Source organism: Microtus pennsylvanicus, chromosome 8 (genome assembly GCF_037038515.1).
Source record: "Microtus pennsylvanicus isolate mMicPen1 chromosome 8, mMicPen1.hap1, whole genome shotgun sequence".
Lineage (NCBI taxonomy): Eukaryota > Metazoa > Chordata > Mammalia > Rodentia > Cricetidae > Microtus > Microtus pennsylvanicus.
The window spans coordinates 86,475,721-86,499,684 of NC_134586.1; positions in this window are offsets into that span (position 1 = coordinate 86,475,721).

Consider the following 23,964-nt stretch of genomic DNA (forward strand, 5'->3'; position numbering starts at 1 on the left):
ACCCTGTTGTCAAACAACAATCACGCTTGTAGGATGAGCAAAACTTTCAGGATGATATCAGGTGGGTGCAAGTCTGAATCTTCACACAGGGAGGATTTTATACAAGGGATTTGCTGTTTATAAAACCTTAGGGAAATCACTTAAAGCAGCTGGTTTTATAGGAATTGGAGAGTGTAGGAATTAGAGGAATTTCTACAGATAATCTCCAAGATCCCTAGCTTCAGAATAGTATTCAGATGAGCATGTCCAGAGAGTTCTCCGAACTCTAACACTGTCTGTTTCCTGCTGATCTGCCTTCCATTGAAGGAAAAAATAATCCCCTTCTGATTTGCCTGCCCTATTTCATCTAGGAGAGTTTCATGAATAGAGTCTATGCCCAAACTCAAATACCAGAAAAGAAATTTCCAGGCTTATAGACCTTGTAAGGCTTAGGAAAGTGTGCATGTGTGTGTGTGTGTGTGTGTGTGTGTGTGTGTGGTGTTGTATTTTGCAGGACTCAGAGCTGATATTCAATATATCATCTTCAGCATATAAAGTTAGTATATAAATAAGTGGCAAAATATTTTTCTATTTCCCTATGTAAAGGAATTCAGATGTATTTTAATAGAATCCACACAAAAGAGACATTAAGATTACCTTTCCCTTAAAGATATAACATCAAGGCTTAGAAATATTTAGTAAACATATTGAAGCCACTTTGCTCTTAGGTGGAGGGTTGCTGCACAAGCGTGGGTCTATTGTATTCCACGATGAATATCTACTGGAATCATCTTCTCGTGTTTGATCCGCTTGTGGTACAGGAAACACTCCTTTAATTCTGAAAGATTAGATGCATCCTATAGTAGTTTTCTACTGTGAACCAGGTACTGAAACTACAACTCAGGAAGCAATCAGTTTTCCAGATCTTCAGATCTCACCATTTCACCTAGACATTGTTATTTCCTCAAGACTTTATCTGAGATTTGGGGTAATAGAAATTCCTCCAGGGTTTTGACAGTGCATTGAGAAATTTCAAGTTTCCAGTGATGCTGTTTCAACTTGGAAACATTTTTGTGTGTATGTTTTCATAAATGTTATATCAAGCCTACAGCTGAGAGGCTTTCCTGGATCTTTTCAATAAAATATAATAAGTCCATCAATAGAGATAAGTATCATGTGCTTTGGAAAATGAAGGATCATGATTGCACACACATACACACCACACACCAGTATTTCTTGTAGAAATACTCCACAAAAATATCACATTAAGCAGGAGAAATAAAAAATATATATGAACATAATAAAGTCAGATGCTACTATTGAAATTAATGTCATCTACTAAGCTTTCAAGTCTCGGTGTTGCTTCCCTTATAGTTTGGTTCTCCAAAATCAAAGCTTCATTCTGTCTACTACTATTGTACTTAACTAACAAATAAGATAATTGATAGAGAATAATCCCATACATTTATAAAAGATTCAAGAATTATAATGAGTTTTAGATATGTTATCTCATTTGATACATAAAACTAATTTGGAAAGGCAGTAGACTCTCTTTTATGTCCTTAGTGCCAGATGAAAATCTCCAAGTTAGAGGATCAAATGTGAAATTGTGTCCAGAAGGAGCTTAGCTGTATCTGCCTCCTGTGGAGTCAGCATGGAGTGAAGACGAAGCTCTTGGAAAGCACATATTTCCAACTTGTAGATGCAGTACTGATATATATATATATATATATATATATATATATATATGTATATATATGTATATATACATACATATATATATATGAATGAATGATCTTAGAAATAAGAGTTCAATGAATATTCTTTATCCGTTAATTTGTTGAAGGACATTCAAGCTGTTTCTTTCTCTTGGCTATTGTGAAAATGGCAACAACAAACCAGTTGTGTTGCCTGGGAATAGAGTCAACCCTAGCATGTGGTAGACCTACCAAGGATCACCTTATCAGAGGAAACTGACTCTAGATCTTACGGCAGCTATCAAATGCCAATAATTCCTCAGGTGGTGATGGGATATCATTCCCACCTTCCTGTCTCCATGCTGAGATTTTGTCTGGTCTTTTCTGAAGGTCTTGTTCATGTTGACGCAATTGCTGGGAGTTCATATATGCTTCTGCCCTATTGTGTCTGAGAAACGCTATTTCCTTGATTCTATTGACCACCTGTGTCTTTTAAAATTTCTCTTCACTCGATTGTTGAAAGATCCATGAGGCTTGCAGAGAGGGCTGTGATATGAATGTCCAGTTTAAGGCTGAGGACTCCAATCTCTTATTGTCTCGGTGTGTGGGTTTCTACATTAACTGCAAACTGCTGCAAGAAAAAACTTCTAATACGAAGTTTGATGTCCATGCCATGAGATAAAATTCATACCCAGTGCTGTTGAAGAAACTAAGAACCTGTGGCTAACAGTTCTCAATGTGTGGGTTGCAACCCCTCTGGGTCCTGAATGAGCATTTCACAGGGGTTGCAAATTTGATATCCTGCATATTAGATGCTTACATGACACTTCATAACAGTAGTAAATTTAAAGTTAGAAAGTAGCCATGAAATAATTTTATGGTTGGAGGTCACTGCAACATAAGAAACTGTATTAAAGGGTTGCAGCATTAGAAAGGTTGAGAACCAGTGATGCAGGTGATAGTCCCTAGGGAGAACACATTTTTTTTTTTTTACTTTTTTTTTTTATTGATAAAAGAATAAAGGAAAAAAAAAAAACAAATTTCCACCTCCTCCCAGCCTCCCATTTCCCTCCCACTCCTCCCACTCTTCTCCCCCTCCTCCCACCCCTCTCCCCTTCTCCCCACTCCTCTCCTCCTCCCTCTCCAGTCCAAAGAGCAGTCAGGGTTCCCTGCCCTGTGGTAAGTCCTAGGTCCTCCCCCCTCCGTCCATATCTAGGAAGGTGAACATCCAAACTGGCTAGGCTCCCACCAAGCCAGCACATTGCGTAGGATCAAAACTGCGTGCCATTGTCCTTGGCGTCTCATCAGCCCTCATTGTTCGTCATGATCAGAGAGTTCAGTTTTATCCCATGCTTTTTTTGGTAATAGTCCAGCTGGCCTTGGTGAGCTCCCAGTAGATCAGCTCCACTGTCTCAGTGGGTGGGTGCACCCCTCGCGGTCCCGACTTCTTTGCTCATGTTCTCCCTCCTTCTGCTCCTCATTGGGACCTTGGGAGCTCAGTCAATGGAAGAATGGATGAAGAAAGTATGGAATATATACACACTAGAGTACTACGCTGCGGTAAAAAACAATGACTTCTCGAATTTTGCATGCAAATGGATGGAAATAGAAAACACTATCCTGAGTGAGGTATCCCAGACCCAAAAAGAAGAACATGGGATGTACTCACTCATAATTGGTTTCTAGCCATAAATAGGGGTCACAGAATCTACAATTGGCGAACCTAAAGAAGCTAAGTAAGAAGGTGAACACAAGGAAAAACATATCGTTATCCTCTTGGATAAGGGAAGTAGACAAAATTGCCGGGGAGAAAAGTGGGATCTTGGGGGTGGGGTGGGAAGGGGGTAAGGGGAGATGGGGAGAGAAAAGGTAGAAGGGAAGGAGGGGGGACTTGGGGAAATAGGAGGATCGGGATAAAGGAAGGTTGGATAGGGGAGCACGGAACCACAATTCTTAGTTAAGGGACCCACTTTAGGGTGGGCAGGAGAATTGACCCTAGAGGGGCTCCCAGGTGCCCAAGCTGAGGTCCCCAGTTAGTTCCTTGGGCAGCGGAGGATAGGGAACCTGAAATGACCCCATCCTAGCGCAATACTGACGAATATATTGCATATCATCTTAGAACTTTCATCTGGTGATGGATGGAGATAGAGACAGAAACCGAGACCCACACGGGAGAACACATTTTTATGATGCTTAACAGACATAGAGTGTAGTAATGACCAGTAACTCATTACTATACTCATATGAGAGCATCTCTCAAACCTTTCATTCTTTAAAAAGTACTCAGAATCATGCATTCTGTTGCAACAATAGGGATTGAATAAAATTGTTGTATACCTATAGCAGGGTGGTGAGTTAATTCTGTTCCTGTCACTTAGAGGCTGTAGCAGCTTTCCTGTGGTCCATTTGAGAACCTCATGCCACAATGTAGGCCTGCTAGGTTCACTTTCTGTATTTCCACCAAGGACATCCAACTTTATTGCACAGAGAAGCATGTAACCTATCAAATCACCCTCACCTGCTCCTGGATGAAATCAAACACATTTTTGCACACTTCACGATGTGAACGTGCTTTTTCCTCTCCGACCTCAAGTCCCAAATCACAGGGCAGCGGTAGCTGAAATGAGTTGGACATAAATTTAAGGTATAAAGTACCATCTGTTTCAAGCAGTTAGAAAAAAGATAATGGGAGAGACTGTTTCCCTGATAGATGGTTATCGGGAAACAGCATTTGGTTGAGAAATTGCTAAGACATACCTGGGTCACTTACAGTCCACCCGGTAACCAATGACAAACGGAGATAAAAATACAGTGGAATTTGGGAAATGGTGTTATTTTCCTGCTCTGTAGGTTTCGCTCTGGAATTGAGGTCTGCTACACTTTACAGAGAACGGACACCACATGACATGCCCAGGCTTCATTCATGACTGATCATCAAGTAAGAACAGCCAGTTAGAGATGCATTCAGTTATCTTGGAAGCTCAGAACTCTTTAACTGGACAGGATCTCAGCCCTGTGTTTTAAGAGACATGTTTCTTGATGGTGGCACAGGCTGAGAAAATAATGATGGGTGGCCAGGGCCCTACATTGCACTGATAAGAGCCACATTAACCCTTCGCTTCTCCATACTTGATTGTTTTCTTTTTATCCCTTTTTGCTTTTGCTACAATTTCAGAATTGTAGTGATGTAAGAGTTTATTTGCTTGTTTGTTTGTTCCCCTTGAGTTCCTCTCCTTTGGTATTAAATTATGTGTGTCATTCTCTCTCCCTGAATTCCCCAGCCCTGTCTGGCCTCTGTTTAAAATGCAGAGACTCAAAGCGAAAATGCCATTGCAGATCTCAAGCATCAGACATGCAAAGGCTGTTTCTTTTTCTTTTTGGTCTCTCCTCCTTTTTACATCCATAACTCAAGTGATTCCTGCTCATCTGCTCCCATCTTTTCTTGGCAATGTCTTCATGATAAAATGTCCACTTTCTTCAAACTCTCACAGTCCCTGCTGCTCTGCTCCCCATTAACCATGCCTGCTTCTGCTTGTTTGTCTCCAGATGTATTCGTTAGCATTTTTCCAGTTGAATCTCATCCTCTTATTTCTCGCTCATATTGCTAACCTCTCCAGGGGCCCATATGTTTCCACAGCTCTTATGCCAAAATCATAGAGCATCTTAATACAAACCTTTCTTCAATGTCCTCACACCAGCCAAAAAAACACTCAGTGGTCTGTCAGCCCGATTGACAGCCAGCTCTGCCCCAGCATTGTGAAATGAGCACTGGATTTGAAGTAGAACCTAAACACCTTGTCTCCTTGTGGCATCTCTCCTGTGCCTCAGTTTCCTTAGTGCCCTGAATGATGAACAGCAATGTCTTTTCCCAGTTGGAATATGAGGCAATGGCTCCCAAGTACCTTCCATGTTTCAGGAAACACTGAAAACCTCTTTCTGACTCATGGGAGAAAAAAAAGAAAACCTAAAATTTTTGGTGAGTGCCTTTAAGGAAAGGGTGCTGTGCTATAAAGAGACCCAAAGAGGAAAGAAATGACTATCTTTGGGTATATTTATCTTATTAAGGAAAACAGAAGAAACATCGTAGTGACAGATAACTGGCATTTGAGTCACTGGATCCTGATGTACCAGGTTGGCTTCAAGTTTGCCAGCTATGAGGCTTGTCCACATGGTGCGCCTTACCTATCTACAAAGCCCAGACCTCGCTGCATCTTTGCTTTCCTAGCCAACGTCTATTTAGCTTTCCAGAGCCGTGTCAAGCAAGCATCACCTTATGCAGGAATTAGCCTTGACCTTCCCAGAACGAATTATGTACACATGCTGCTGTCCTCCTCCAGGAACCTCTGCAGACCTTGGAGGTACCAAAGCATGCTGCAGTAATTTCAGCTTACCCACCTGCCGGCTCCAAGGTTGTCTTTGTATCTCTGCGAGACAAAGGCTCCTCCATTCAGCTTATCTCTGCATTTTCCATGCCCCAGATTTCATTCGTGGCACTATACAAATGCCAAGGAAGATATGTGAATGATTACAGAGCAGCGTGTCATTTTATCTCAGCTTTTAACTAACAGTGAGGGCAAAAGAACGGCTGACTGCTTCCTAGGGGTGCACGTCAAAGACCCAAAAAACCCTTCACAATGACTCACTACCTAGTCAGAAATGTCACTTTACCAACAATAGATAAAATCAGGCATACTTTCCCTGAAAAAAATATATGTATAATTTTGCTTATATGATTATATAATGTAGTATATATATATAATATATAATGTAATATATATATAATATATATATAATGTAATATATATATATATACATATATATATATATGTATAAAGAAACCTGGCAGCCTGGTAAAGCCTGTGGTTCCTTTAGCAATCTGTTGAAAGGAAGCCCAGGCACAGAGAGTGGGGAATATAGAGGACCAGGAGTGAGCAGAGACTGTGTGACCTGTGATACAACTCTAAGCTTATGTGTTGGAGCCTCACTGTGTCTTGGTCCTTTATTGGGAGAGTTCTTTTTCTGATCACTTCCGAGTAACAAGTCCTTCTTTGACTATTCTATATGCAGCTTTCCTCATCTTCCCAGCCTCTTGATTACAAAGCATTCAATTCATTTTGCGTGCTGTACAGATGGTTTATTGAGTAAAGGTGCTTATGCACAATTCTGGCTGACTGAGTTTGATCCCAGGAACCCATGTAAAGGAGGAACAATAACATTAACTTCACAATGGTGTCCTCTGTTATACCGTTTAGTTCTGGCATGTATGTCCCACCCCGCATTACATACACATACATGCCCATGCGCACGTGCACACAACATAAACACACACACACAGAGAGAGAGAGAGAGAGAGAGAGAGAGAGAGAGAGAGAGAGAGAGAGAGAGAGAGAAACACCCGCATGTAATAACCAAATATTTTTAAACCTTCATGCCATTTTGCTTTTGTAACTTGAGGTTGGCTTGCTTGCTTGTGTGTTTACTTGATTATAACTTTGTCTGCTCTGCCTCCTCATACCTATATCTAAGTCCTACAAAGCAGAGGTTGGCTTGAATATTGACATATTCAATAGGTATTTAAGAACTGATTCATTTTTCACACTGGGGCAATTTTACTTTCTTTTCTTAGTCTTCTAGTAATGAAGAAGTTCTTAATATACACGAGGCATTTGTGTATTAGCTGAGTATCTGCTTTAACCTGAGCCATGTAAGAGTGCTCATATTGGGAAGGAATTGTACTGATATTCAATGGTCTCTGATATTAGGAAGTGGGACAAGAGGAAGAGGTGCTGGATGAAATGTACTCTCTTTGAGGGAAGTGGTTATAATGAAATACAGGAACAGCTCTCTATACCTACAGTCACTCTCTCCTTGCAGAGCAAAGATGGCCAGCGGTATGTGTGGTTCCATTTATTCAGGCACCACTATTGTCTAGATACGGGTATAATCTTTCTCAGAATGAATTGATGGAGGAGATCAGAAACTTAAACGATATATTCCTAATATCTTGATTACCTAATACCTTCCTATCTGGAATTATTGGGTCACGAAGAACCAATTCACTACAATTGGCAGCAACAAGGTTTCAAATTACATAAATACAGCATGTAGCCATAAAATGAAGCACTAATTATTCTTTCCACATCTGCCACCTTAATGCCTTTGCCCCCTTTAGGAATTGGAAACATAGATGAAGTTTTGAAATCAGTAGTTTGAGTAAGGCACAGTATCGTGTTTTCAAAAGGAATCTTAAGGCAGGCAGCCATGCATATCAGTGAAGAGTATAAAAATCAGGTTAAATGCACTTGAACTTGGGTAATGTTCCATTATCAGAAGTTTCTTAAACATCTGATAGGATTATTGCAGAGGGCCGACAATCAGGAGTTATTCATATCAGTCAATGTACACAGGGCTCTTGTGAAGAAAATAAAGAGAATGAATGGGCCCTGAATTCCCTGTAGGTCCATGGGAAATGCAGAATAACCAAGGTCCTTTGGAGACGACTAATGTGTATAATTTTTTTTTTATTTTTTAAGCATCTCTATCCACAAGCATACAGATAATCTGTTTACAAGACAACATTTTACAAATGTGTAGATAAGATACAAAAACATCTTTCATAGATATTTTGAAATGAAAAGACATTATAGCCAGATTTGTTTATAATTGGTGGAGTATTGAGACTCAGTGCCAGAGGACTGAGTACTCAGTACTAGCAACTTAGTGAGAGAATGGTTTTGAGACAAAGTCTTGCTATACCTTCACTTAGGCTCATCTCATTCTCATAATCCCCCTGCTCCAACCTCCTGCGTGAATTATAAGCAAGCATGAGCTGCCATGCACAGTTTAAAAACATTCTTGAGATGAAAGAATTTGTATATATTCCCAAGTCTTTTTGTTTTCTTTAGTCTCCTTTCCATTTTCTAAAGATAAGTATGTCACCATCATGTGTCCCTGGCATTGGTACAAAGAAAGACAAGTGCTCAGACGATCCATAGCTGATCACACAGGAATCACACAGTGGATTGATCCTCTTTGCAAACTTGGTTGACTCTGTAAGCAGTCGGATGGTGAACAAGGACCAGTACTGATTCTCAGTGAAGACCTTCTTATATCTTCTTCACTACTGTTAGTGTCTTCATCCAGAGCTTTGTCCTCTCCACCGTTATTCTTCCTTCTTTCTCTCCAATGCATTTACCTCCCAACTCAGAACTGTAGGAGCCAAAAAGGCAAGGAGGGAGAATAGATGACTCTGGTTGGTATAAGGCCAAGGAGTCTACTTTACACAGCCCTCCATTCACTCAGCAGACATCCCCAAATGCCTGCTTTGTACCAGCTACTGTGATGAACTCTCAAGAGAATCACTTAAGTCTTGGCCTCCAGAACTCTCTGAGTCTAGGAAGATGTCTGGAAAAAATGTTAAGCCTGCTATAGATATAAAAAAATGTTTCTATTTGGCTTCCCAATGTAGATCTCAATTGAACTTATTCAAGGTATTTTTTGCAAACTTAGATTTTCTTAGCCTCTCTCAGATATCTTGAAACAGAGACTCCAGGGTGAGGCCCAGTAGTCTGTACTAAGACCTTTCTTCAGGGCATCCTGTTAACCTGGTTCTCAGACCTCCTTGGAAAGCAGTGCTCAGGTAGGTGCATGCATAATAGATAGTAGCTAAAATGGGGTGTGTGTGCTTTCTCAGCCTGCTGCTTCTGCAAAGGTCACCCCAACAACTTTCTCTGTGGGTTCATATGTTTCAAACCTTGTCTGCTTAGGGAAATTACCTTACTTGTAATTGCTACCCCATCAGCTACCATTCACAGACTACCCTGGGAGGGTGGTTGCTTTTGTCTATGTAGTGTTAGAAAAATAAAATTACACCACGTATTGCACAGCTATAGAAGTCTCTGACTTTAATGTACTGTGATTTCGGCTCATGCATTGAGCTTAATGGCAATGTGCTTTAACACCTGCTCTGTGATACATTTTGGAATGTGTTCAGGAACCTACTACCTACCATGCATAATTTAAAAATATAGGTACCATGTGTCATTTAATGGAGGAGAAAGCCAACTAGAGACTGACCTTGCTTGCTCCTTCATTAATGTGCTCTTCTAAGTTAATGGCCACTAAGACAAAACAAGATTTTCATGAAGGACCATTCCCCAGAACCAACCCCAAAGTTTTGATCTCAGTCCCTGCCATTAGCTGACTTACCTGAAACCTTTTTTGATGAATATGCTGTATAACCTTGGCAAAGATTATTTCTTCCTGAAACCCCGTTTGACTCACAGATTGAAAGTTGCAAGAGGAAGGCGTTCATTATGTTAGTCTTTTCTTTCTGCTCAGCAGCATCACATACAGAAAGGACAGAAATCTATGATGGAGAAAGGAGAAGGATGGCGAATCTGCTGACTCTGGCAATTCTACAGCTGCCACACACTGTCGTCTCTCCTTTCTCTTTTGTGTCCTGTGACTTTCGGTAACTTGCAAGTTAGGCACTGGATAATTTGTTCTGAGACTCCCTGCCTACCACTGAGGCTATTATAAACCAAATATTCTTTGCTCCTATTTTCTTCTTTGTAACAAGGAGCTATTATTTGTATCATGGGTCACATCTGCATAGTAACACTCATATTGCTTGCCAAAGATCTTAGCTTTGGAAGGTGTTGTCCTATTGTTGATAAACTCTCCTACATCCCTACCCCAGCTTTCATGTAAAAGAAAGCATAGTATTACTACTATTTCTAATAATAGTTTGTATTTATTGATGATTTCTATGCACTGTGCAAAATTTCATGCCAAAAAATATTGCTACATGATGGTGAGATGACATAAGATTTCAGTCTTGGGCCAACGGTGGTGACACATGCATGAATTCCACGGACTTGTGAGGCTGAAACTGAATGATCTCCATAAGACTGAGGCACACCTGGCCATAAAGAAAGATGGCATCTTCAAGAGCAGTAAGTAAATAAACCCACAAACTAAGGAAATTGGGCTCCAGATTCCCCTCTCGAAACTATATCCTTTGAATTGCAGGTACAATGTTGCTTATTTACCTCCTTAGTCGTCACCTAATCATCATTGCACAAAGCCACTCTGGATTCATTAGTTTTATATATTGGATTTTCACTGATATTTAAAATGGGCAAATTGTTTATTACATAAGCTACTGAAATATATGAAATGCAAATGCTATGATATTTTCATTAAAATGGCTCTTATGGAGCTTTTCCTGGCTTCATATAGCAGCATACCATAAAACTATTATTTTCATTTAAAATGACATCATTTATAATAAAATGCAAAGAAATGCCAATACTGCAACATACAAGAATTTCATTTATCATTTACCATAAACGAAGAAATATCCAAGCCACTTGGCTTATACAGAGCTCTTAATGCCTCTGATGCTGAATATATTGACACCATAAGTTTATTAAGTGGCACATGATGATTCCCCCTCATGGATATAGCATATAAGATGCTATAAATTGCAAGGTGCCCATTACTCTCAGGTTTTCATGAAATAAAAAGTACTACTAACCATGTGATGACATGCCAGCATGTATAAGATCAATTTAATTCCAGGCATTTTGTAATGTGAAAAATATCATCTCTGAATTGACTAAATGGTCATATTTATTTCTTTAGTTAGATTACCAATCTTAAAATTTTATCTTATGAAGTAAAGAAACAATCTATCTCAGTTTTTAGAACCTTGGTTAGGAATATAAATCTTAGGGTGGGTCCCACTGTAGGCAAGTTTTATGATATTAGACAATGTTTCATCTGCCTTTTAGTTTAATAGTTTATACCTTTTATTTAATGCCTGAATGTGAAAATGACATAGGGTCATGTGTATAACATTGTTTGTATATAAGACAGAAATTTCTGTATACAAAGCAATCTTGCGTGTTTATATTTTTATAGTCAGACAGGAAAATAAAATACAAAGGCTATGAATATTCTCTTCAAATACAGGAAATGGTCACAAATTTTTGATACTGGTCTATTAGAAAGAACTCTGCCCTATTCTTTTTGCATATGATCTTAGCCCATGAATTATTTCAACCAATGAAAAATTAATGAACAAGGTGCAAGCAAAAACTTGAAAAGTATTTTTGCCGTCTCTCTGTGCAGGAATCCTTAGGTCTCTAAAGTTATCACCCAGGTGATAGGAAACCACTATTGAATAAAGGACAGAGATGCTGTCCCCATTTGAAACCTTGCCGAATGTCAATAATGTGTATTAGGATGTCTCAGACTAACTAGTGCTCGAAGAACTAGTCTCCTGACTGAAATTTTGTCAGTCAACCTCAAAAAGGATGCACATTCTGCCTGGCTGAGTCTTGCACATGGTTCTGATTCATGTAATTATCGACATGCTGTTTTAAGACTCAAGGTTTTGGGCTAGCACCAGCTCTTTCTTGTTCTGCAGAAAAGCTATTGGTGAAGCTCTGTGTGTATGCTATTTCCTTGTGGCTCTTTTGAATGACCCTTTTGCTAATATGAAGGGATATTTATCTCTATTTATTGGCTTTATTTTTATTGTCATTAAAGCTGAACATGTGTAAAATCCTAATTTAAGTATATTAAATTCTTTAGCAAGATTTTGAAAGCATTTCAAACTTTCTCCTTTGAGGGATTAACACATTATAATTCCTTATGAGTTATAACTTGAAAGTTAGAAATGTTTTCAATAATAAAAGTACATTCTAAATGGTGGCTTTCATTAATATTGCTATACTTTTACTAAAGTTTTAGAAAGAATATATTGGACATAGAAAGAATCAAGTTGCTACATTAGAATGTAAGAGTTGTCTTATAGAAACTTGCTTCATTGCTTATTTTTAAGTAATTAAAGATGATTTAAGCTTAGTGTCAATAAAACTCAAACATATGAACCAGGAAGAATAGTCCAAAATAACTTCTAATATCAAAAGTACAGAGACATGAATTTGCTGTACACAGAGATCCCAGAAGGATGTTTATATGTGCACAGCAAACTCTTGGCCCCATTCTTCCAATACCAGGTTAGGAAGTCTAAACCTTGTGAACTCAAATCAATCTTTTCCAGAATATCTTTGAAGTCCTTGGAGAGTTGAAGCATTGTGTGATACCCTCTCAGGCAAGCTGGACATCACAAAGATACAAGAGATGCTTGTTGAAAGCATTGCTTTTAAAATGAATATTAACCCTCAGCCCTCAAGCAGTGCCATAAAACAGCAGGAACACAATGTCTCTTTTGTGATGTGTTAGGAACTAACATTAATGTATCATATTTACTTAAAGTTCTATAGTTCAGCACTTGCAGATGTGGATGTAGAAAAATATTCCCCACAATTAGAGTCAGTTTCCTCTACCTTGATATAAATTTTATTTGCTACAGAGTTGGCTGCACTACTTACTCTGATTTAAAATGTAAAATATATTTACAGAGAGCCATTCTTATTGTTATGGAATTATTTTTTACTGCTACTGGTAATAGCACTGCATGGAATTATTTACATATGCATATCATTCCTCCACCTCCCCTAGAAAATAACTTCAAAGAAGAACAAGCCTGGGCCTAAACCTCGGATTTCTGTACAACTTACCTTTCTATTGCTGTGGCAGAAAACCATGACAAAAGCAACTTATGGAAGAACAAGTTTACCTTGGCTTATAGTTGCAGTTTAGGCACAATGGCAAAGATAGCAGGGCAGCAGGTACCAGACATGATGACTAGAATTTGAATTTCAGAGCTCATATTTGGAATTTCAAGGAGAAAGTAGAGACAAGAGAGACAGAGAGGCAGAGACAGAGAGAAACAGAAATTGAGAGATAGTGATGAAGAGAGAGACAGGGAGAGGGAGAGACAGAGTTAGAAAGAGAAAAAAGACAGAGACAAAGACAGGGAAAAATAGAGACAGAGACAGGCAGAGAGAGACAGAGAGAAACAGAGAGAGAGAAGGAAAGGGAAAGAGAGATGGGGAGTGAGACAGAGAGGGAGGGAGATGGAAGAGGAGAGTGAGAGGGTAAGGCAGGGAGAGAGAAAGGGTGAGGCAGGGAGGGAGAGAGAAGTAGCGAGGAAGAGATGGAAAGACAAAGAAAGGGTGAAATGGAGAGATCAAGAGGGTGGGGAGAAGGAAGGAGATAGGAGAGAGAGAGAGCACCACCAACTAGAACCAAGTTTTCTGACATCTGAGTCTATGGGAGACAGTCTCATTATTGAAACCACTGCAGATCCTTTCATTCCTCGTCCTGTCCTTCAGTAGCAATTATGCCCATCACACAGGTATCGCAACCCCTTTCTGTGAGATAAGATAAGCCAACATCTCCACAGCTTACCTGTTGACCTACGTACCTGCCCATGCATTTCATCCTAGCTTCTGAGTCTTCCCTCCTACTCCCTGCTTATGTCCAGCCACATATGGCGGTCTAAGAGTCTGCCTAACATTAAAGCCCGAGGACAGCATTCTCTGGGAAGGATAATTCTAACTAAGACATGAAAATAAGTTGCACATTCTAGATTTTTACACAATAATCCAAATAGAACTCCAGAAGCGTAAACTGGAAATTATTAATAATCATTTAAAGAAACAGGAATTTGGAGGACTCTGTAAAAGATGGGAGACAAAATATAAAATAAATTCTGTCACAATTCCTGTTTTCCTTCTCAGATTGTCAAATGGGATTTTCAGAAATATAACTTTATGATTTTTTTAATAATTACAGAAAAATACTGAACTGAAAACCAAAGAACCTATATGATTCCATCGTGAAACTTGTAAACTGCATGCCACCTACTCCTTGTTTGACTAATTCTTTATCATTTACAAATGGAGGTACATCTTAATATTTTGCACCAAAAATAAGTTACTAATATGACAGTTTCCATCACACGGATGCATGTTTGGTGTTTGTCATTAAATATTTATGTTCCCCCATCTCTTTGCTAGTTACTGACTTCTTTGAAAATGTATACTTATACCTTTATCTTTAGTGGCTGGCATATCATCAGTTGCTTAATGTTCCAATTATCTATTGCTGCCTTACAAAATGTCCCCAAATTTAGTAGCTTAAAACACATGTCTCATTTCTCAAAATTTTAGGAGTTGATGGGCAGTCTCCTTCTGCTATGCACCATGAGCTGGGCCAGACCTCAAGAGTCCAAGAAGGCCTCATTCACAGCTATGTCAGACAGTGTTGGCTGTTGGCTGGGCACTTTGGTCCTCCACATGCTCTCTCTCCTGCCAGCGATGTAGACAGGCTTCCCTGGAGTAAGAAGGCTGCTTTCCAAGAGCATGACACACAAGCTGCCAGGATTTTCAAAGGCTGGGCCCAGGCCTGGAACAGCATCGCCTTTGCTGCATTCTGCTCATCAGAATAAGTTACCAAGTTAGATGAGATCCAAGTGGGGAAAATAGTCCATTTCTAGAATGAAGAAATGTCCAGCTGCCTCTGGTATGGGAAAAATTCCAGTAGACTTGTCTTTAAGTCAATCTTTGGTTAGTTGCTTTTAATAAATGTTTTTGGTTTAATGAGGGAATGGGATGCCCACTATCTTGATGGGAATCAAAACTTTAAAGATATTTTAGAAGGAGAACATATGCATTTCCCTCTATATTTCTTTCCTTAGTTGCTTCTACCTCTATTTCATTCATTAAGGAGTTTTGAATAATGAATTAGCACTTGCCAGAAATCAAATGAAATAACTGTCATTCCAGACAGAGGGAACATTCTCTGCTAAGATTTAAGTAATGAAGTTGCATGATGGGTTTTCAGAGCAGGGATTAAATGACTGTAACTGAGGGTCCATGCTGTACAGAGGACTGGTGAGGGATGAAGCGGGAGCTGTGTAGGGAGGGGTCTGGTGTCAAAGTAAAAAGACCTACATTGTTCTTCAGGCAACGGAGAGATGCTGAATGACGTGAAATAGGACAGCATTGTGATGAACTTTTCATGTTTATTTCATTCATGTCTAAGTTCCCTCTTCATAAAACTCTAAGACAGTCATCAAGTGATCGCCTTCAAATTATATGTTGGAATTGATTACAGGAAAGAATTGCATCAAATTCCTTTCTAAATAATTATGTTTATACCCAGAGACCTGAAATAGTCTCAGCCTTGGTCAGAGAAGTTTCTTTTTTCATTGGGCAGCAGTTAGTGGAGTGATACATAACTGGTAAAAGTTAAACACTCCATGCTCAGCCCTAATAGGGGCAAACATATTTACACCACTATCACGCCACTCTTAGGGAACATTGCGGAAGAGGAAGTCAAAAGCTTAAGTAATAAAGGATGGGGAAGGCACTGTGAAATGCTGTCCTCTAGAGATGATGTAGCTATTGATCACAGTCCCACGGGTCCTATGGTTACCTGAACAAGACTCCCACAGTCTCAGCGCAGCATAGATGGGTAGATGATCTGCTTCCTCGGGATCTCTAAGGAGCTATGACAGTAGATTGCTGCTGAGGAATGGAGAATCACTATTGAGGCTATCATTACCGTAGGTTTCCATGCTGCAGCAGATGGACCCCTCCTCCTATTGGCAGCTCTACCTGGACTTGGGTTATCACACACAATATATGAAGATTGGAGAGAAATATGGAGAAAGATGGAAGAGGAAAATAGTAACTAGAGTAGATGTGATCATATTTCTTTGTATACATAATTGAAATAAAAACAATAAGAGATTTTTGTTTAGTAAATGAGGTTGTTCATATAAGCCAGGTTATTTAGAAAGCTAAGTGGGAGAGAGTTCATTGAACCCTTTGAGGGAATTCTGTTTGCTGAACTGTGACAGGGAGAAGTCAATTAACATAAAATTTGTCCAAATCATTGTTCATAAAGAAAAGTCTCTGTCGCTGAGATTATATAACTAGTGTATTTTTGTCCTCAAAGACATACTCTAAAAATATTTTCTTATTCATTTATGTATATAATCAAGGTAAGCTGCCTTCATAAATTATTCCTACTATGTTATAAATATTTAAGTTTTGTCATTTAACTTGTTCACTTTATCTCTGTGAACTTTGGTCTACTTGAAATATAGACTTTTCTTGTATATTTTCCTCATGTCAGTCATATTATGGCTTTTGTGGAAAGTAGAATAGCACTTTTACAACCACCCCATATCTGAAATGTATATCCAAAAATTAATTTGGTATGCATTGGCTCAAAAATAAAGAGAAAAATTATCACAAAAAAACTATGTGAGATGAGTATTTGGGGTGTTAGAATCCTTTTCTAAAAAAGAGCCATGGTTTGGGGGATGAAGAGATGGCTCAGCACTTGTTGCTTTTCTAGAGAATCTGGGCCTTTGGTATCTAACACCCACATGGCAGCTTATAACTAACTATCACTCCAATGACTTTCTCCACCGTATTCTGTCTTCCAAAAACACCAGACACATGCATAGTGTACTTATATCCATAGAAGCATATACACTTATGAAGTAAAAATTAAATCTACTTTTTAAAAATGTATGTTTGATTGTTTAACAAACCTGTGCATTTATCCCAATTGCAGGTGAATAGCCAGTTTCCTGTTTTTCAAATACTGATTGCTTACTGCTGTGAAACCTGAACTTGACAAAGAAATAGGCATTTCTCACTAAGATCACCTGATCATTAATGCCATTGGCCAAAACCAGACTTAAAAAGAAAGGCTCTTCCGGGACCATCAGAGCACTCAGCATCCAGCACCAACAGGCAGGCTCCTCCTGTGTTTTTGCAGCCCATTACTCTCCAGATAAGAGCGAAACTTCTCCAGGTATTAGAGAAGAATGGAAAATTGGCTCAGATTCCTTTTACAGGCTATCACTTCCCTAAATCAAAACAAACATTGTTTTTAGGGGCTGGTGATGAGGAAGATTAGATGATGATTCTATTTCCTAATTCTCTCTTGTCAAAATCACTTTTGAATTTGTTTTTTTTTTTGCCATAAATGTTTATTAAAAAGGGGGAGGGGTGCACCCACATACTGAGACAATGGGGATGTTATATCGGGAACTCACCAAGGCCAGCTGGCCTGGGTCTGAAAAAGCATGGGATAAATCCGGACTGGCTGAACATAGAGGACAATGAGGAATACTGAGAACTCAAGAACAATCGCAGAGGGTTTTTGATCCTACTGCACGTACTGGCTTTGGGGGAGCCTAGGCAGTTTGGATGCTCACCTTAGGAGACCTGGATAGAGGTGGGCAGTCCTTGGGCTTCCCACAGGTCAGGGAACCCTGATTGCTCTTCGAGCAGATTAGGGAGGGTGACTTGATCGGGGGAGGGGGAGGGAAATGGGAGGCGGTTGCGGGGAGGAGGCAGAAATCCTTAATAAATAAATAAATAAATTTAAAAAAAAAAAAAAAAGAAAAAAAAAATAAAAAAATAAAAAGGGGGAGGGAGGGAGAGAGAGAGAGAGAGAGAGAGAGAGAGAGAGAGAGAGAGAGAGAGAGAGAGAAGAAGAAGAAGAAGGAGGAGGAGGAGGAGGAGGAGGAGGAGGAGGAGGAGGAGGAGGAGGAGGAGGAGGAGGAGAGAGAGAGGAGGAGAGAGGCAAAGCTCGGGAGGCAGAGGCAGGCGGATCTCTGTGAGTTTGAGACCAGCCTGGTCTACAGAGCTAGTTCCAGGACAGGCTCCAAAGCCACAGAGAAACCCTGTCTCAAAAAACCAAAAAAAAAAAAATTGTAAAGGAATTCTTGAATCTCCTCAAAGGTTTAAAGATGACTAACATCAAGTGAAGCCTTTCTATTATCATTGTGTCCAATCTTCTTCCTCCTCTTTGCTCTTCCAGGAAGTCCTCTTTTACATCTCAGGAAGCTTTAGTTGTTATTATACTTTATTGTAATCACTGGAATGTATTCAACATGCTTTTTAGTTCATCATGTTCAGGTACAAATTCTCCCTGGAGATAGTGTTAGGCATCATTGAGATGTGATACTCTTAATATTTATGGAACTCCTCTGTGCTTGTCCATTACCAAAAATCCAGTTGACTATTAATTTGTTTTCCCTTATAAAAGGTCAACTGATCTAGTTTCTTGCAGTTTTTGGACTAAACTGTGTGTGATAGTCAGTGTTACAGTAGTCTTACAGCTGTCTGCCTGTTGGCAGTTCACCCAGCCCTGCTAACCCTACTCTCCACTACTAACCAAAACTGCACATTCTGATCCCTCCCTTAAGATGATGCTATGTGATAATGATGCAGATTGCTGCTTTATATTTCTCTGATTCTACTGAGGCAACTTCCCCCCTTTTAGTTCCCACCCTATTGTCCATAACTTCATAGCCATGTTTCGAGAGGGAGAAAACACCAATTCATGCTTTGGAAAGAATAACTCAACATACTCGAATTTCTATGAGGTCTGTCAGACTGAAGAGCATTTCAGCTACCTTCTGCCTTTGGCTAGATAGTGTGCTGACCTGCAAGTAGGGCCTATATAGCAATGAGTATGACACCGTGAGTAATTTCAGTCTAAGGATGTAGCAGTAACAAGTCCACTTTGTTAACCAGACTAAACTGAGTTCTCTAACCTAGCCTCATCAGTACCAGATATGACATAGTGATCATTTCTTTCTATGTCACTTCTCTCTCACTGTAATGGCACAAGCACAGGGGTTGTCAGAGTGTAGTTTGTTATGATAGCTGCCCTTAAACCACTGTGACTTAAGTTCTTGTCTGTACATTGTTGGACTTTCCATACTTCCCCTGCTCACTCCATTGAGCTCCTTTGCTTTAGTTAAGAATCTCATAGTAATTCGCCCCATCTACGTGATTGCACTGTGATTGAGTCATGTGTGAGGATGGCCACAGATGAGGGCAAACAAACAAGAATGTGGAAACCTAAGTACATGATTTGTTTTAAACTACCCTACTGGAGCCCTTTTTGTTCTGAATGAAGGGGAAGTAGAAGGGTGGAGAGCAAGAGCTTTCTATTTTATTTATTTGTCAAATCTTTCATCCAGAGAAACCTTCCGCTTGAAATCTTTTATTTATGTCCAAAAGGTAGAAAAGTTAAAAATGATGCTGCTGTACAGAAAGCGAAGATGAAAAGGTACCATCACCTGAGCCCCCTTTTTTTCCATTATGGGCCTTATGATATCCAGAGAACAGGTGGCTGGCACTCATCTTTGGTACCCAAGGGGAAGATCACTGTATAGGAACCAAGCCCAGGAGAATGTGTATCTACACACATCTCCATGAACAAAGAGCATTTGAACTGTTCAATTTATTTGTTTCACCCCCTGCTGGAATTCACTAAACTCTTAAGGGCTTTTTGAGTTATAGAATCAAAGATAATATTTTAAAAGTGGAAGATGACCCAATCTTTGAGTTCCTAGGGTATCTCATCCCAACGTCCCATTCTTTCATTTCCTACAAAGTCTAAAATAGCACACCTGGCTTAGAGCTGAGAATCAATGAATGTTTAACGACTGAGTGAGTGAATGGAAAGGGAAGTAGAAGTTGATAGCTGTCCTTAGGAGCAGGGGAAGGACAGGGACCAGACATGTGCTGCATGACAAAGAGCAGGGTTCAGCAAGTTTCTCCATTGGATTTTCAACGCTCAGAAATCTGTGCCTGTAATTACCTCTTCCATCTTTCAAAGGTAAATTTTGACAAAGAGAAAACTCCTGTCTCTGCTAGAGTTTGATTATCCCCTGCTGGAAACACCTGTTCTCACAGATTTGGCTTCTTTTCCCTACAAAGGCTTTGTGAAGAGATAACCCACAAGCTTTCCAGAGCAACAGGTACAAATGAAAACATTGCTTCATTTCCATGACAAACTGCTTGTTTCTGGGAAAGGTTCTTTTTCAGGGTCATCTAAGTTTCTGGTTTGAGCCACTGTTTTGTTTTATTTTTCCACTTTCCTTGAAAACGAATTATCAATCCTCTTTAAAACTGTAAATGCTGTTTTCCCCTGTTTATTCCATTCTACCATAGTGTCATTCCAAACCCTAAGTTGACTGTTATAGAAAAAGTCTATGTACTATATAGTCGCTTCTTTATTCTATCATGTCTAAAAGATGTCTGTTGAAGTGTCCCATGAGCTACAACAAGTTCACTTGAGCATTATGAGAATGTTTAAGCATTTGAGGAAATCCCAACACTTAGACATTGTCTCAAATCATCCTACACATTCATATTAGATTGAGCTACTTTCAGCTATGTTGTGGATATACAATTGAGCCTAGATATTGTTCAGTGTCCTTCCTTAAGGCACCCCACACTTTCATGTTAGATTGAGCTACTTTCAGCTAGTCATAGATACACAACTGAGCCTAGATAATGCCCCATGACCCATCTCAAGGCACCCCATACTTTATGTTAGACTGAGCTGCTTTCAGTTATGACACCGACACACAACTGAGCCTTTGGAGGAGTGCTACTTTGAAAAAGAAACAAGATAGTAATGCAGTCAGGGAATTATGTGTGTGAGTATATCATGTCCAATCTAAGTCTAAGGTCTGAGGAGATGGACAGGATCCCTAAGGGCTCATGTTCCATATGCTAGTCTTTGGGGTTACTTTAAAAATTAATTTTTTTCAATTTGTAAAGAAGAAAAAAGTCAAACTGCTTGCAGAAAAATGGATTCAGCTAGAGATAAATATATTAAATGAATTGAGTCAATTTCAGAAGGACAAATACTGTTTTCTCTCACTTGTAAATAATAGATATTATAGATACAAAGTCTCATATATGTATTGATGAAAGTAAGTAGAAGGGAAACTTGGGAAAAGGGAGCTATTAGGAATGGAAAAGAGTGAGAAAAGAGAGAGGATTGGGGAGTGAGGGCCTGTGTTCAAAGTACATTGTGTGCTCCAATAGGAATGATCTTACATGCTAAGCTTTAAAAAAAAAATCAATGAAGACCAAAAGGAATTAAAAAGAAAACAACACATTTCTAATTGTTCCTTCAATATCTGCATATTGAGTATATATATTTCCAGTGACAAGAAGTTGTTGTTACTTATTCAGCTACTTGGACTTAAACTCTTCATTAACTTGCCTGTGAGGCCTTGCAATGATGGTGGGAGCCAGATGGGGCTTAGTTTCTGCAGAAGACTCAGTAATCAACATGATGGCACATGCAGGTGTGTGGTTTATTGGAGGATGACGATGAGCTTCACAAGCAACAAGAGCATGCAGTGCAGCTGGATTGGCAGGTTGTAGAGCCTAGAGATACTTGCATGTCTCCTATTGTTCTCTCCTCTGGGTCATAGGGTCCACACTTCCTCTCTTGGTTCAGGGACCATCTGATAGTGTGCAAGAAGCACGGCAGAACCAAAAAGCTCAAAAAGCAGCCGTCCAGAGGGAGTTTTACAAAGTGTATTTTCTTTCGTGTAGTCATCTCAGTGAAGAGCCCCTAGGGTCCAAATGAGATATACAGAGAACCTGTCAACCTTGCTGCTATGATAAGCCTTGCCAATGATTTGGAACAAATTTTGGGGACCCACTGTCAAAAGTGGCATCATCAATCAGTGCATGTGACACTTTGATCAAGGATGTGAATTCACATCCTATCTTGGCTGAACAACTTGGGGACATTACTTGCTTGTAATTCTACTGTGTAATTATCGCCATAGTAAAAGTGTTGCAAAGAACGGCTTAGTCTGAGATATTATGCTCTGAAAAGTCTGTATACCTCTGCCTTGTGACTTTCCCTCGTTAATCACATCCCACGTGTTGATAAAGGGAGCAGCACAGAGCATAACTGTATGGAAATTTAGCCTTGTCTTTGAATCGTGTCATGAAACATGGGATGAATTACCAGAACACAAAAGCTGTGGGAGAGAGTTTAGTCTGATTTCTTAACCATTCTTTTAAAAAATAAGCAACCATATAGCATGTACTTGACCTATTTTTTAAAGAAACAAAAATAAAACACTGAACAAATAGAGGTTTTAAAATATAGAAAATATTATAAGATTGGAAACAATTGGATATACTAGTCAATTATGTGACTAGGGCCAAAAGGGTAAGAATATGGATCAGGATACCTTGCCTAGCCTGTGTGATGTTATACTTTCAATTCCAAGTACCATAAAAAATAGGATAAATCACTTTGGGGATCATGCATTAATCTAATTTTTTTTCATTTTATACTTTTGATGTTCCTAAGAATTCTTTTCTTTGGCCTTATCCCCTCTCACTTATCAGATGTTTCTCCAATCATTGTGACAAAAATGCCTGACAGAGCAACTTGAAGGAGAGAAGTTGTTTGGATCACATTTTTAAAGGCTATATTTTATTATGGTAGGAATGATGTCATAGCTTCATTCTGTTACTTTTTGATAAAACATTCTAATCAAAAGACTGTAGATGAGGTTTTTTTGCTCAGACTTGTAGGTCACAGTTCATCATTGATGGAATTCAGGTCAAGAACTTAAGCAGAAGTTCAAAGCAGAACTCAGGGGGGAACATTGCTCAATGGTTTGCCCTCTGACCTGCTCTGCTAACAGAGCCCAGAAACACCTGCCTAAGAATGTTACTACCTACAGAGGATTGTGTCTTACCCCATCAATTAATATTCAAGGTAATACTGTCACAGGCATCCCCACAAACCAAGATGATGGGATGATTGTTCAAATGAAGTTCTTGTTTCTCCGGTGATTCTAGGTTGTGTCAAGATGACAATAAATCTAAGCAAGACAGCCTAGTGCTTAATATGTAGTGTTACAAGATTAAGTTAAGCTTGTTTATCTCTGGGCCCATCAGGAGGTAGAGCTAGACTGTGCTGTCCAGGGGTATAATTCTACCAACTAGGACTCAGTTTCCAAAAAGGTCTCAAAGGAACACTGCCAACTGAGGACCATGTGATCAAATGGATGAACTTGGGGAGACACCACCAACTGACGACTGTGTGATCAAATGCATGAACTTGGGGAGACACTACTAACTGGGGACCATATGAATCAAATGCATGAACTTAGGAAGACACCACAAACTGAGGATGCGTTTCTTTGGCTCAAACTTGTAGGGCACAGTTCATCATTGAGGAAATTCAGGTCAAGAACTTAAACAGAAATTTCAAGCAGAACTCAGGGAGGGAAATTGCTCATTTGCCCTCTGGCTTGCTCTGCTAACATAGCCCATGCTAACATGAGATCAAATGCTTGAACTTGGGGAGACACCAAGAACTGGGACCATGTAATCAAATGCATGAACCTGGGAAGACACCACCAACTGGGGACCATGTACCCAAATGAATGAAATTGGGGGAAGGATGTGTAATTTCACATTCAAACTGTGACAAGCACTTTTCAATTTGATACACTACTCTGATGAAATGATATAGTGAAAACTTACATCTCTTG